The sequence below is a fragment of the Chelonia mydas genome, chromosome 3, assembly GCF_015237465.2.
Source record: "Chelonia mydas isolate rCheMyd1 chromosome 3, rCheMyd1.pri.v2, whole genome shotgun sequence".
Classification (NCBI taxonomy): Eukaryota; Metazoa; Chordata; order Testudines; family Cheloniidae; genus Chelonia; species Chelonia mydas.
The window spans coordinates 69,181,835-69,196,620 of NC_057851.1; positions in this window are offsets into that span (position 1 = coordinate 69,181,835).

The window sequence follows — 14,786 nt, forward strand, 5'->3', positions numbered from 1 at the left end:
CTAACTTCCTTAATTATCTTTCCTGCAGCATCCCCGAGGCCGCCACCAAATTAGTTCCCCAGAGTGGGCACCGCTCGGAGTGGGTGATGAGCGCAGTGTGTTTTACTGATCACCGTGAAATAGCGCGTTTGCAAGAGTTTTAAACAAGCCCCGACCAAGGAAGCAGGGGGTGGGGGGGTGGGGAGAAAAGAACACCCCCCACCCAATAACGTGATCATTTAAAAACCCCTTCGATCGCGGCATCCGTGCCACAATGAGCATCGCCCAAGAAGAAGGGAAGGTTTGTTGAGAAAAAGCTGGACAAGTCGAAACCACTCATCAGAACATTCCGCCTTGATGGTTTCTCTTATTTCTCTGACCTCTGCGGGAATCTTTTACAATATTTTCCGATCTGGGTGGTGCTACCCATAACACAGAGCAAGTAAACACTTCGCTACTGAAACTCAGAACGTTTGTACGTTTTGTGTTTCATTTCTTAAAGCAAGTCTCTGTAAAAAAAAAAAAAATCAAAATTCTTCGAGACATAACACTAACATTTCATTTCCCTGCTTTCACAAAACTGTGAAGAGACCAGTTAAAGACAACATAAATGTGGTTGATATTAGACGCTTTTTCCCAATCGGGTGTAATCCAAAACGAAGGGTAATCCGATAACAATGAGATAATAAGAAAAAGAAAGAAACTTGCCAAATCTCCCTTTGTCAAAGTTCATCCCCACTGACTTGAAGAGTGCTTTTCCAGCAGAAGATCCACCCTCCTCGCCCTTATATGTCTATTACCTATATCTTGCTTTTTAAAGGGTGAATCAAACAAAGTTTCTGTTCCTGAAATGAAGCTTTAAAAATTTTTAGAAAGGAAGGGTGGATTTGGAGATGGGGTGAGGGGAAAATAGAAGTGCTACTGATGACTGTAATGGGGATGTTACCACGGATGGCCTTTGTCTGAATGGAATACACAACCTAATTTTGTCAACAACTGCCATATGCACAGTTGTGCTGTGAAGGAATGTGAAGTTTCTACTCTTCAGATGAGATTACAGCAGGACACCATGATAACATAATAGTTAAATGATCTTCTCCTTTCCTTTCTCCTTCTCTTAAATTCTTGGGTTGGTATTTTTGATTTTATAATGTATATGTCCCACAGATTTATTTTATATTACGTTAAATGTTTTTATATAATTAAATAAAAATAGTTTGGCTGTGTCCTTTTAAAGGATATAAACTGAATAACTGATTATATCTTAGAAGCAGATAATTATAAAGAAACACAGGGAATGTAACTACAATTCATTGCCAAGATTATATGAGAATCTGAAACAATCCGTATGTAAACGGAGACACTGATACCGCAAAACGGTATGTTATAAATAAAAATTTAAAATGTGGGAAGTTGTTTATAGAATCCTTGAGTAGATAAAACAAAATTAGAATTTAAAAAATCATCTATGCAGCAGCATCTGATAAGCAACCGCCGAAATGGAATAGATCTTCCAGGCTTTCAACACTTTCCAGCGGCCTCATCATTACTTCTGAGAATGATACTGAGGTAGCATGTGAAGTTTACTGTATTCCTTTCATCTACTGAATAACTAATATTCACTGATGAGAGTAGGAATATTTTTCCATTAAATTCAAGAAATTCTTGAACATAGCATTTTTAGCTATTGTAGGTACAGTTATTTATATGGTGACATGCTTTCTGGTGCTATTATTCTCTTGCTGTCTCTCTCACACACATAAATAGAGAGAAAGAGAAAAACAATGAGTTTGCTGGTACGTTTCTTTGAAAGGCTATTTTATTTTAAACCCATATGTACAGGTATTTTGTAATTTCCCTGCAGGTTTTCACAGGTAAATTTGGTTTTCATATAGCATCAAAATGTCAAACACTGTAACTGTAATAAAGCCAGATAGGAAAAAGTCCTTAATCCAGCTAGTCTTTCAGTTTCCTAGCATAACTGTGATCAGCGGTAACATTTCAATTCAGGATCGCTAAGTCATAAAGATGATTTTCACTACATAGCATTTGTAAAAAAGAAAAGAACAATATATGAATTTCAGTTGGACAAAGGGTGCTGGAACATTTTTTTTTTTTTGGCGGGGGGGGGGAGGGTGTGCTGAGAGCTATTGAAACAAACTGTAAAGCCTGGAAACCACTTCAAGCCAGGGGGTGCGGCAGCCCTCCCAAGCTCTGTAGTTCTAGTACCTATGGTTGGGACTAGGGTTGGCTAAGAATAGGAAAGTTAAAAGCTTTTTTAGAGGAAACCTAGGGAAGAGGGTGATAAAGAGATATATACATGTCCTGGGTATAATAAAAAAATAAGTGTTTTTGTTGTCTCACCTGCAGTATACAAACGTTCTTATAATTTTCTATACTATATTTTATGCATATGTTATATTAATTATCTGAACACATGAAACCGTTCAAAATTTGGCAACAAAAAGAATGTGTGTGTGTGTGTGTTTATGTGTGGGTATGTGTATACTTTCTCTGTCACAAACACAAATGAAATTGCTGTATTTCTAAAAATACTTATTTTTTTCCTCAATAGCACCATTTTCAAACTGACCTGCCTGCCTGACCATCAGCCATTGGGCTAAATCTGGCAGTTTTACAGAATCCTTTACACATTTTAAGTACCTACTGCATCCTAAAGACAGTAATGGATTTATTCACAGTTAAGATGAAGCAACTTTAAAATACAATAGTAAAACATCTTAAAGCTCCCCTGTTGTTCTTCCTCTCTTTTATGGTCATATGGATAGGAAAGAAAATAATGTTGTTGATGAATTCAGGTTCTACCACAAGGAATCTTTATGAGATGTACACAGAAGCTGAAATCCTTTTCAATTAATATTTTTCCTTCTCCCCTGCCTCTTGGTAATGTTTCTTAATACTTCCTTTTATTCTGTAAGATGGTACAGAGTTACTTTGTCTCATCGCGCTGAGAGGTTGCTATTTACCTTGTGTAAACAAGAACAGATTATAAAAGAAGAAATATTACTTACAAATAAACTGAAATACCTGAGAGGAATGGACTATAAGCATCAATTTTCATATACAAATCCCTGAGAAAAAAGCAACTGGAAATTCCATTCAATTCAGTATGTTACAATTAAAACACCATCAAATTAAATGGTTAACTGCAACAATGAAATCGAAAGGCTAGGTTTTTTTAAGCTAATCCTTTTTGTTGATTGAAAATTTACGCTTACTAGGCCAAATTCTGCTCTCAATTAAAGTAGTGTGAATCTAGATGCCAATTTTTAAAAAGGGCTCCAGAGGTGATTCTGGCAATTACAAACGAGTAAGCCTGGCTTCAGTACAGGGCAAACTGGTTGAAACTATAATAAAGAACAAAACTGTCAGATTCATAGATGAACATAATTTGTTGGGGAAGAGTCAACATGGTTTTTGTAAACGGAAATCATGCCTCACCAATCCATTAGCATTCTTTGAGGTGGTCAAAAAGCATGTGAACAAGGGTGATCCAGGGAGTATAGTATACTTAGATTTTCAGAAAGTCTTTAACAAGGTTCCACACCAAAGGCTCTTAAGCAAAGTCAGCTGTCATGGGATAAGAGGGAAGGTCCTCTCATGGATCAGTAACTGGTTAAAAGACAGGAAACAAAGGATAGGAATAAATGGACAGTTTTCAGATTGGAGAGTGGTAAATAGTGGTGTCCCCCAGGGGTCTGTACTTGGACCAGTCCAATTCAACATATTCATAAATGATCTGGAAAAAGGGGTAAACAGCAAGGTGGCAAAATTTGGGGATGACACAAAACTACTCGAGATAGTTAAGTCCCAAGCAGACTGCAAAGAGTTACAAAAAGATCTTACAAAACTGGGTGACAGGGCAACAAAATGGCAAATGAAATTCAATGTTGATAAATACAAGGTAATGCACATTGGAAAACATAATCCCAACTATACTTTTAAAATGATGGGGTCTAAATTAGCTCTTACCACTCAAGAAAGAGATCTTGGAATCATTGTGGATAGTTCTCTGAAAACATCCACTCAATGTGCAGCGGCAGTCAAAAAGTGAACAGAATGTTGGGAATCATTAAGAAAGGGATAAATAATAAGACAGAAAATATCATATTGCATCTATATAAACCCATGGTACACCCACACCTTGAATACTGCATGCAGATCTGATCACCCCATCTCAAAAGAGATATATTGGAATTGGAAAAGGTTCAGAAAAGGGCAACAAAAATGATTAGGCATATGGAACGTCTTCCATATCAGGAGCAATTATTAGAATAGGACTTTTCAGCTTGGAAAAGAGATGACTAAGGCGGAATGTGATAGAAGTCTATAAAATCATGACTGGTGTCGAGAAAGTAAAAAAGGAAGTGTTATTTACTCCTTCTCATACCACAAGAACTAGCGGTCACCAAATGAAATTAATAGGCAAGAGGTTTAAAACAAACAAAAGGAAGTATTTTTCACACAAACACACAGTCAACTTCTGGAATTCCTTGCCAGAGGATGTTGTGAAGGCCAAGACTATAGTTCAAAAAAGAACTAGATAGATTCATGAAGGATAGGTCTATTAATGGCTATTAGCCAGGATAGGAATGGATGGTGTCCCTAGCCTGTTTGCCAGAAGCTGGGAATGAGCGACAGGGGATGGATCACTTGATGGTTACCTGTTCTGTTCATTCCCTCTGGGGCACCTGGCATTGGCCACTGTCACAATACAGGTTACTGAGCTAGATGGACCTTTGGTCTGATCCAGTATAGCCATTCTTATGTAGTCTCGTTTTGTTGACGCTGACTGAGTTACACAGACTGACCCCATTGCACCAATAGCAGAATTTGGTCCACTGTTCAATAAATCAGCCCCTTTACTAATGTGAAAATTCACATTTGGCCACATAATTTATTATGAATTAGTAAAGCAGCCATGTAGAAAAAATGGCCAAATTACGAGGTTGTACAGTTTACAGTGGAGAAATAACTGTATTTGCAAATAGTTTCAAAATTCAGTTCACAAAAGGTCCCCTCTCAGCCGATTTTGAACATGCTTTGTTTGCTATTGTTTACAGGGCTAAATCAAGTTCAAAATTGTGGTTACAAAGGTGTTCAAAAACATCCTCAGGCATGGTTTATGAAAACGATTCTGAATACAGGTCCATCTACACAAGCTACTGCCCACAAAACCAGTTGCAAGGGCAGTCACATTTGATGTGTTTTAAAACAATGAGTGATAGTAGAAATCAGTCTCTATTAATAGAAATGATAGAAAAGAGTTTGGTTATTTGTCATTTTAGTCCAAATCCAAATAATCTTTTTTCTGTGCAGAAAACTATTTACATACTGTGTTTATTATATACTGGAAGAATTTTTGTACCCTGTGACAGGGTGCACTCACCTCACACAGGACAGGAAGGGGTTAACACCACATTGTGGGCTGAGGAAGCCATGCACCCTTCTCCTTACTGAGCATGCTCCAGGTGTACCAGTATAAAAGAGAGCAGCCCAGCTCAGTCAGGGAGAGATGCTGATGGGTGGCCTCCAACCTGTGCCAGAGGGGAGTGGAGATGTGGACCACAACCTTGGACCCCAGCAGCTCACAGAGCCCCAGGGAGTGACCGGTGCTGGGGAACTAAGAGATCCCAAAGCCTCCTGGACTACAATGCCCAAGACTGTGATAGGAAGAGACCCGGGGCGGTGTCAGAGTGGTATCTCCCACTGAGGTAAGTAGGGTGACCAGATGTCCTGATTTTATAGGGACTGTCCTGATATTCAGAGCTTTTTCTTATATAGGCAACTATTACTCCTTACCCCAGTCCCAATTTTTCAGATGTGCTATCTGGTCACCATAGAGGTAAGCTTGGTGTGTTTTGGTGGGACTCCCTGCTGAGCTGGTAGCTGGTCTTTCCACTGCTACTAGCGCCCTGGGTTGGGGCCTGGTGGAGTTGGGTGGGTCTGGGCCCCCCTGCCTGACAGTAGGGGTGTGTTTCATGGACTCTGGCTGTTAGGCTGTACTACCCTGAACGAGCAGGGTGTTTGCATAGACTGGCCATTGGTGCCACACTGCCCTGACAGTAGGAGTGTATTTTGTGGACTCCAGCTCTTGGGCTGTACTACCCTGAATGAGCAGGGCATTTGCATAGACTCTGGCCTTATGTTAATTCGTATAGCTAAGTATCGATGATGGACCTCCTTCAAAGTCATCCTAATTATCTCTTGTTCCCTGAGGAAATCCCAACTTGTCAAAAGACATGAAAAAGATATAAAAGATCCTTGGGTCCTGATTCTGTCATCTCAGATCTGCTTAGACTTCATCAGGGGAAGCTTGAGTTGCAAGACTGAGGTCCCAGTTATACTGGTACGCCCTGAATATGAGATTTAAACATTGGACCCTTTGCAATTACAAAGCTCACTGTCTCTGCTGTGAATCTGAACCACAATGAATTGAACTCATGTCTGTATGTTTATTGATCTTTTAACCATGCTCTCTTTTGTGTATTTGGGTAAGATCTGAAACATTCTTTAACCTGGGAGGTAATAGGTCTGATCCTTTCGGATTGGTAGAACCTTTGCAGTATTTTGCAGTAATTAATGTTGTGCATGCAGAATTTCCTTTCCTCCACAGAAATGGGCTGCAGTGCTGCTGGCCGCCACTAGGGCCACTGGACCTAGCAGACCCCAGCTTGCACATAGTAGACACTGCTCAGGGGGGAGAGAGCTAGAGCAGGGATCAGCAACCTTTGGCATGCAGCCCACCAGGGTAAGCCCCCTGGCAGGCAGGGCTGGTTTGTTTACCTGCTGCATCTGCAGGTTTGGTCGATCGCAGCTCCCACTGGCCGTGGTTCGCTGCTCCAGACCAATGGGGGCTGCAGGAAGCAGCGCAGGCCAAGGGATGTGCTGGCTGCCGCTTCCCACAGCCCCCATTGGCCTGAAGTGGTGAACCGCGGCCAGTGGGAGCTGCCATCAGCTGAACCTGCGGACGCGGCAGATAAACAAACCGGCCCGGCCCGCCCGGGGGCTTACCCTAGCAAGCCACGTGCCACAGGTTGCTGATCTCTGTACTAGTCAATCTGAATAAGAGTGACAGAATCAGGCCCTAACAGAACGCTCCAAATCTTTTTTTAATGCCCACTCAAATGAAAGTCATTCAATGCCACTAATCATTTTCATTGCTCTTTTCTAGATCTCTTTTTATTTCAGATATATCTTTTCTGAGGAAGGGATGGCAGGAATTGAACACAGTACTCAATGTGAGGGCACACCATGAATTTATGTATTATATTTTCAGTATGACTTTTTTAAATACAACCTAATTTCTTTGTTGTTTTGTTTATCAGTGATGGCACAATGAGCAGTTGTCCCTGAGCTGTAGTGTTTACAGTGATGTCTAGACCTTTCTGCTAAGTGGTTGCAAAAAATGTAAAGCCCATCAATGTGTTTGAGTAGTTCACATTTTTCTTTCCAAATGCATAACTTTGCAGTTGTCTACAGTGAATTTATCTGTCGTCGTGTTGCCCTGGTTGCCTAGCTTTTTTAGGGCTTTTCGAGTTCCTCAGTCTTTTCTAAAATTGACTACCATAAATGCATCCGATGAAGTGAGCTGTAGCTCACCAAAGCTTATGCTCAAATAAATTGGTTAGTCTCTAAGGTGCCACTAGTACTCCTTTTCTTTTTACCGAAAATCTTGTGTCACTGGCAATTTTTTTCACTTTGTTGTTCACTCTTTTTGAGATCATTACTAAATATATTAAACAATGTTCGTCATAGTATATTACTTTGGCACACCCCATAATTTACCTGCTTCTGTGATGAAATTTAACATTTATTAATACTCTTTATTTCCTATCTCTTACCTAATTTGCAAACTGTCAGAACTTTAGCTGTCACTCTGCAATAACTCAGTTTCTGGAATAGTCTCCTGTGAGGGACTCTCCTGTTTCATTTTGAGTTTCATTTTGTTTTTTCTTTTTAAATATGATCATAAACAGTCAGATTAAATGAAACCAAAAATATGAATTCATATCATCTGAATTGGCAGATTTAAATCTATAGAACCAGGACATTTGGAATTAAGATGCTCTGTAGTAAACTGCAGTATTTTGTCCATATATTATATTCTATTAGGGTCCAAACCATTGAGCAAAATTAACCAGTCTGTTGCAATAATTATCCTACCAATAGGGGATATATTTAAAACCTAACTGAGGCTCCACGATTTTTCATACCTTTTAATTTTGTTTTAATGTAGTTTTACAGCTCAATGGATCTGTCAGGAACACGTCACTAGACATTAGTTTTCTGAATACTTGGTGTAAAAGTCTAGACTAGACTGTCCCCTATACAGTTTTAACATGCATTTCCTCCTAATCACCCCATTAGGAAGGGGGGAATTTGCTTCCCATGAAACAAGAACAAGGTTCACATTGAATGTTTTCACCTAGAAGGTGAGATATGTGCTGGCACAGCACAGAACTTGCAGCCCAGGGAATGGGGGGCTAAGACAGCTTTCAGCCACGTCTGGCCTCACCTATCCTGCAGTGTTCTGGGGGCTAGAAAGGCACTGGAAGCTTGTCTAAATTAAGGCAGCCTTCAGGGGATGCTCTGAGGACAGCAGCACTGGCAGCAACCTTCATACGGAAGCTCTGCCCCTGACATACCCTTCCCATCCCCACCATGCCCTTTTTGACAAAACTTGTGATAAGAAGGCTGTTTTCCATAGTGCCGGCACCAGGGATTCAGGGCCATTTATGTGGCTCCAGCCCTTGTATCCTGCCATATAATGTGCATTGCATATAGGAAGTTGAAGCATGAGTATGCTAGATTTGGGGAGTTTAATCAGGCTCAGCAAATTAACATATTTGGTCACATTCCTTCCTGTTGAAATCAGTACATATCCTTTAAGTCTGTACTGCCTCTACTGCACCTGTGCATTACTGCTATCAAAGACTGAAAGGGAAGGATGCTTCATCAGAAATTGGAGGAGAGCCCAATTTCTTATGCTTCAGCATTTTTTCTGTAAGGATATCTCTTTAGGGCCTGATCTTTCAATATGTGTATAACATGCAAAGTACATGCACGATTCCCACAGAACATTCATAGTAGTTTTACATAAAGGAAGAAGGATTGAGGCTTTTTATCCAGCTGCAGATCCTGAGCTGGACTAACTGCCATCCATACGTATGTCTGTCGGCTGAGTATTTGGGAAATCTATATTGCAGTTGTGAAAAATTGCAAATTAAAAATATCTTTAGTTATATATGGTGTACATGTTCATATTAGGAACATAAACACAGTGAAGCTACATACATGACCATATACAAATAAAGAGCCAGATCCTTAGCGGCTGTAAATAGGCTTGGTCCATGAATCTCATGATTATACTAGATTTTGAGTATTTAGGCCCATTAGGGTAACAGTGATTTCACCCCATTCTAACCGAGTGAAATCTCAAACATATTTTTAAGTTATACTGCATCTGCAGCTCTTGTGAGTAAGTGCTGTCAGAGCCCCCAAAGGCAAGAACCCAATACCTGTATCTCCTTTTGATAAGTCCTCCAAATAAGTGCTGCATCTGCCAACGCACCTTTGGGATCTGATCTTTTAATATTTACTTGTTGGAAGTCAACAGAAGATTTGCTTGCATCCATGCTGTAGGCCTGGGAGCTGGTCATAGAACTGCAGAGCCTGAGGTAAGGTAACGGGGCCAGATCCTCAGCTGGTGTAACTCAACATAGCTCCACTGGAGTCAATGGAATTGAGCCCTGGTCTTCTGAGTTCCAGCCTAGTATCCTATACAGTAGGGTTTCTCAGCTGTTATTTTTATCTGGTGATTTGCTGGTCCTGTATACTTACCCAAACCTGATAAAAGTAAGTAGAAATTAATTGATTTGAGCATTACTTTTCACATGCAACTTTAAATACAATAGGTGTCTGTCCATATCTGAATGCCTGTGCAGTTCATAAAAAGGCTATAATAAGAATTTAAAAAACCCCAAGATTTGCTTAGGGTTTAACAGTTATGTCTCTATGAAATGCAGATATGTATGATAACCCACTTACCTGACAGAGGCAGGTAACGTTAATCAGACTACTTCTAGAGTTGCTTCTTTCTACCTGCAATTGGGTATCCTTTTCAAATGGAATCAAATGTAGTTTAGAAAGACAGGGCTAATTCAGCAGCGCTTTGCTGAGCTGCATTAAGCTGTTCGTCTAAATGGAAAGAATTTAATTAGTTCACATCAAAGTTACACCACCTTCAGTGGTAAAATTGATGTGTAGCAATATGAGCTGGATCAACGTGAACCTACATAAAGTGTAGAAATAGAGCTTTAGATGGGCTGCTTAATGCAGCTCAGAAAGGCAAATCCCAAACCATTATAACACATGAAGAGAAGTAAATGAAGGAAAACTGAATGATTAAATGCTTTCATCTGGAAATTTTTGTTGCAATATCCAGAAACTCTACAAATTCTCCTAATTCATCATACTCTTTGTTTATTACTAATAAATTAATGTGCTGATGGAAAGAATTCATTACCCTTTCTACACACTTCACTAGTTTCAGGTCATTTATTAATCTGTGTTATTTGGTAAGACTAAAAACAGCTGTAATTACATTGTTAAATATTGATTAATAAGCAACCCACATCACTAATATATAAAACAAGCAAAATAAAAATTAATTTTTAAAAATTTAGTGTAAAAATTCAGTTCCCTTGGGAATAAAGAAATCTGGAACTTCATCAATATTCATATTTTGTGTAAAATCCCATTGTACAACTGCATCTCCAAACACCTTTTGGAAACAGATTAACCACCAAATTTGATTACACTAGAGTAAACTAACTGCACTCCCAAAGTGGTAGTAATACACTAAGAGTAGCATTTAGAATGGAAACCTTTTTAAATAGTCTTCAGCTAAACAATCAATTTTTTGCATTCTTATTTTAATCATGCAATTAAGCATGCATCCATTTTGAGTCTAGTTATATTTTACAGATTAGCAATACTGTAGCTGTTGGAAACACACTGTTAAAAACACTCTGAAGTTTCCAGCCACGGTTTTTGTAGATTTTCAGGAAAATCAGTTTGATTGAAGTGGAACATAGCAAATTATAACATGTCAAACTTGGATTATCATTAGGGATAAACAATCAGAATGCCTCTGACACTTGACAAAATTGGGCAACTTATTTTTATGATACAGTACTATGAGAATTTAAAGTAGGATGGAAGGAGATGTTTTAGAAAAGATGTTTTAAGCCTGTCCCCAATTAATAATAGGTGACATACGGCTTCTTATTACAGCAACACTATAGCTACGGGTATGTCCGTATTTCCATTTCAAACCTATATTTTAGATGTTTATAAATGGGCCATAAAAATTAAGGCTGAGTTGAAATTTGGTATTCAGAGTTCAGGCTGGAATCTTTTTTCCAAAAAAAACTTTTTTAAAAAATCCTTTTTGCCCTTTTTTGAACTAGAACACTGCAAAAAGATCAGAATTGAGAAGTTTAAGATGAGTTTTTATGCTTGTATAACCCTGAAAGAATTTTGAGATTAAAAAGAACAAAATTCAAGGGATTAGTTAAAGTATAATCTAATAACATTTGCAACAGGAAGAAACTAGGTATAAGAATAGTTTAATAATCAGGGGTCAGATTCAGGCTCTTTTCTTTGCTCCCCAAATAGCTGCATTTTTTTTTTTGCACCATTAATTTTCACTTGTATCATTGCTGCTCACAGTCCTATAATGCAGTCCCACTAGTCCCCATGGATTATTTCTGACTGTTTCACATCTGATCAAGGGTCTGAAACCTGCCACCCAAACCCCCTGATCTTAAGCCCCACCCTAGAATATGTCCCTACATCTAGGACCACACAGGACCTTGGAACAGAATCTCTACCATCTCTGCAGGCGTGAAGGTAGGAGGTGAATTGGTCCAGTTTTCTGTGGTTCAGTGAGCTGATACTTTGCATTTGTGGCTGCCATCTTGTGCTCAAGAATCTAAGCTTTCCTATTTAAAAAATAATCATGTCTACAGATGCACCCAACAAACAAAAAGACTCAGATTCTGATAATTTGTCACTGGCCCAGGCCCAGCTGATGTATTCTCAGGTTTTTGACGTCTCCCATGAGGATGAGCATAGAAGGAACCTCTAAATGAATATGAGAGAGACTAGAACCTATGGTCCAGATCCAAGATCAGAACCCTATAATTCAGAAGATCATCTGACATGACACAAAACTCTCTGCCACTGACCAGAACAGGCTGCCCTAGGAAGCTATACAACTGGGTGGTCAGAAGCAGGGTAACATAATAGCATGGATCTTGGAACGAATGAAGAAATTACCCAGATTGTATTGCTTCAAATGGGGGGTGGCATGATTCTTGAAGCCTTCCACAATGCTTCTGACCACTTTGGGGAGAAAAAGACTTAAGTGGATGTTTGCAGGCAGTTTTACTTGCTCCGATGGAACTGAGATGTACAGGAAGGATGGAAGGACTGTCAGGCCTTTACCAAAAGGAGGAAACCAGTATCAGAGGACAGGAGACCAGCTTAGATTTCAAGTTGGTAGTTTTAAGCCACTTGAATGTAGAACAAAGACAGAGTAGGATATCCAGCTTCCTTATCATTGTGGATCACGTTATCAAATTCCTGACATTATTGCCGGGTAAACTGCAGAAACCTCTTCTGCTCTACTTTGTCCAGTCCCATGGCTACTGCACCAAAGTGATCCCAGTACAAGGCACACCCTTTGAATCACAGATGTTCGAGGAATTGTGCTCTTTGGCAGACACAAGCTAAAGACCATGGCCTATCTACAAAGCAAGGGGCTTTGTGAATGAGCCAAGCAAACACTAATAATGGGGCAGAGGTCCCTAACAGAAAATGGCCTTTCTGCCTGCCTCGTCTGACTTATGAGCATAACAATATAACTTATGCATGCACCATATTTCTTGATGTTCAGCAGGCATGGATGGCTCATAAACATGATCCTGGATCTTAAAACTGGCACTGAAGAGGCTGGAAATGAACAGGCGAGAAGAAGAAAGTGAAAGTTCTCCGGGAGCTTATAGAATGAAGATGTTACAAATGTAACCTTCTAAAGGAGTGAAAAGTAAAGAGAACATGGAGGTTCAACAAACTCTGCAATCTAAAATAAAATAAACAGTCAGAGTGCTCAGAAAACGATTTACTGGTTATTGAAGAGAATATGGTTGTACAATCTGATGAACATCACAAGACTGAAAGCTTGTTTTTTTGATTAACAACTTTTGTTGCCTGAACGTTTAAAATGGGATGTTTTAGATGACTTTATTATTGATGGCATTACTATTGTTATGCTGAAAGTTATGAATTTTCTAGGCTTTCCTTAAAAGATACTGGATGTGAATGGCAAAATACATGATCTCTCATTCCCACTTCTGTTTAGGAGACTTTGTATTAGAGAGTGCTACAAACTATAACTCAGTCTGATGACATGATAAACTTGGATTATAGGTGCAGAATATGGTGTGGAGAATAAAGATTTAAAACTTTCTATTTTGTTCTGAAATAAGACTTTGAAACTATCATACTCTCCCTGCTCCCTCCTGCAAATGGAGGGCAAACTATATCATTGAACTGAAATTTCTTCTTACTTGTTGTTTAATTCCTTGCAATATTTTCTTTATACAGCATATATCGTCCTGGGGGCACTAGACAATTTGCCTAAAGGATACTGGAACCAAACTGAAAATATAAAAATAATCTGGGGTAGAGAAAAAGCAGTGTACTTGTAGGTAATGTGAGAATACAAATTGCTAAATTATTGATGTCAGAAGAAGGGGTCCAGCAAACATAGAGGAAAATTATTTAATACAACTTTCATTAACCAATGTCATCTTCTCTTAAAGCCATTTCAGCACTGTGATTGTTTTAACTGAAATAAAATTTGTGGAAAGAGGCTCCAGTTGTTAGTTATAACTTTCAAAATTGGAGTGGTTACTTGGTTTCAATGACCAATAAATCCATTTTGTGTTTTTGCAGAAAGCTAAAAGCAGAGCTGATCAAATAGTAATCTCCTCAAAATCAGTTCCATTAATATTTTCATGGAAATATTTTCTAATCCCAGTTCACTATGATTTTGGGATTATATTATTGTGTTGACAGCCAGTTGCTGTTTCTGGAAATGCTTGTCAATCCTAAAAAGTTACACACACAATTATTCATAATAAGCGTTTTTATTCCCTGTACTTCATTCTCTTGTTGTTTCAATCAAACAGTCAGGCGTGGAATCAATAACATGTGGTTTAGATGACTAACCACTTAGCATCAATATTGACTAGCTGAGGTGAGCAGTTCATGAGCAACCCACAGCCCGAAAATTATTTATTCAAACTATTTAGTGAGTAGTAACAAATACAAAAACAGTCAATGATCCACTAACCAAATGGAGGTCTAGATTTGTATGGAATATTGTTAACCAATAGTTTGAGCAGCTTTAGCAAAGAGTAATTGCTGTACTGTGCTCCGACTAAACAGTGCAGCTGGAGTAACTCCTCTGCTTCCGTATCGAAGGATAGGCAAAGTAGGATAACTCTTCACTGTGGAGTTAACTCTAATTAGCTGCACTTGAATTATTCCTCTTGAGTTAGTCTAGCTTGAGCGAGAGCAGTCACACTGTAAAATAATACATGCACTGTGCCATCCACACAGATGCTTCACTCACTTCATGTGAGGTGCTAGGACTTCTGGGGGCACATCTTAGTGCTGCACTAAGCTGAGCCACTCTACTGATTCTTTCACAG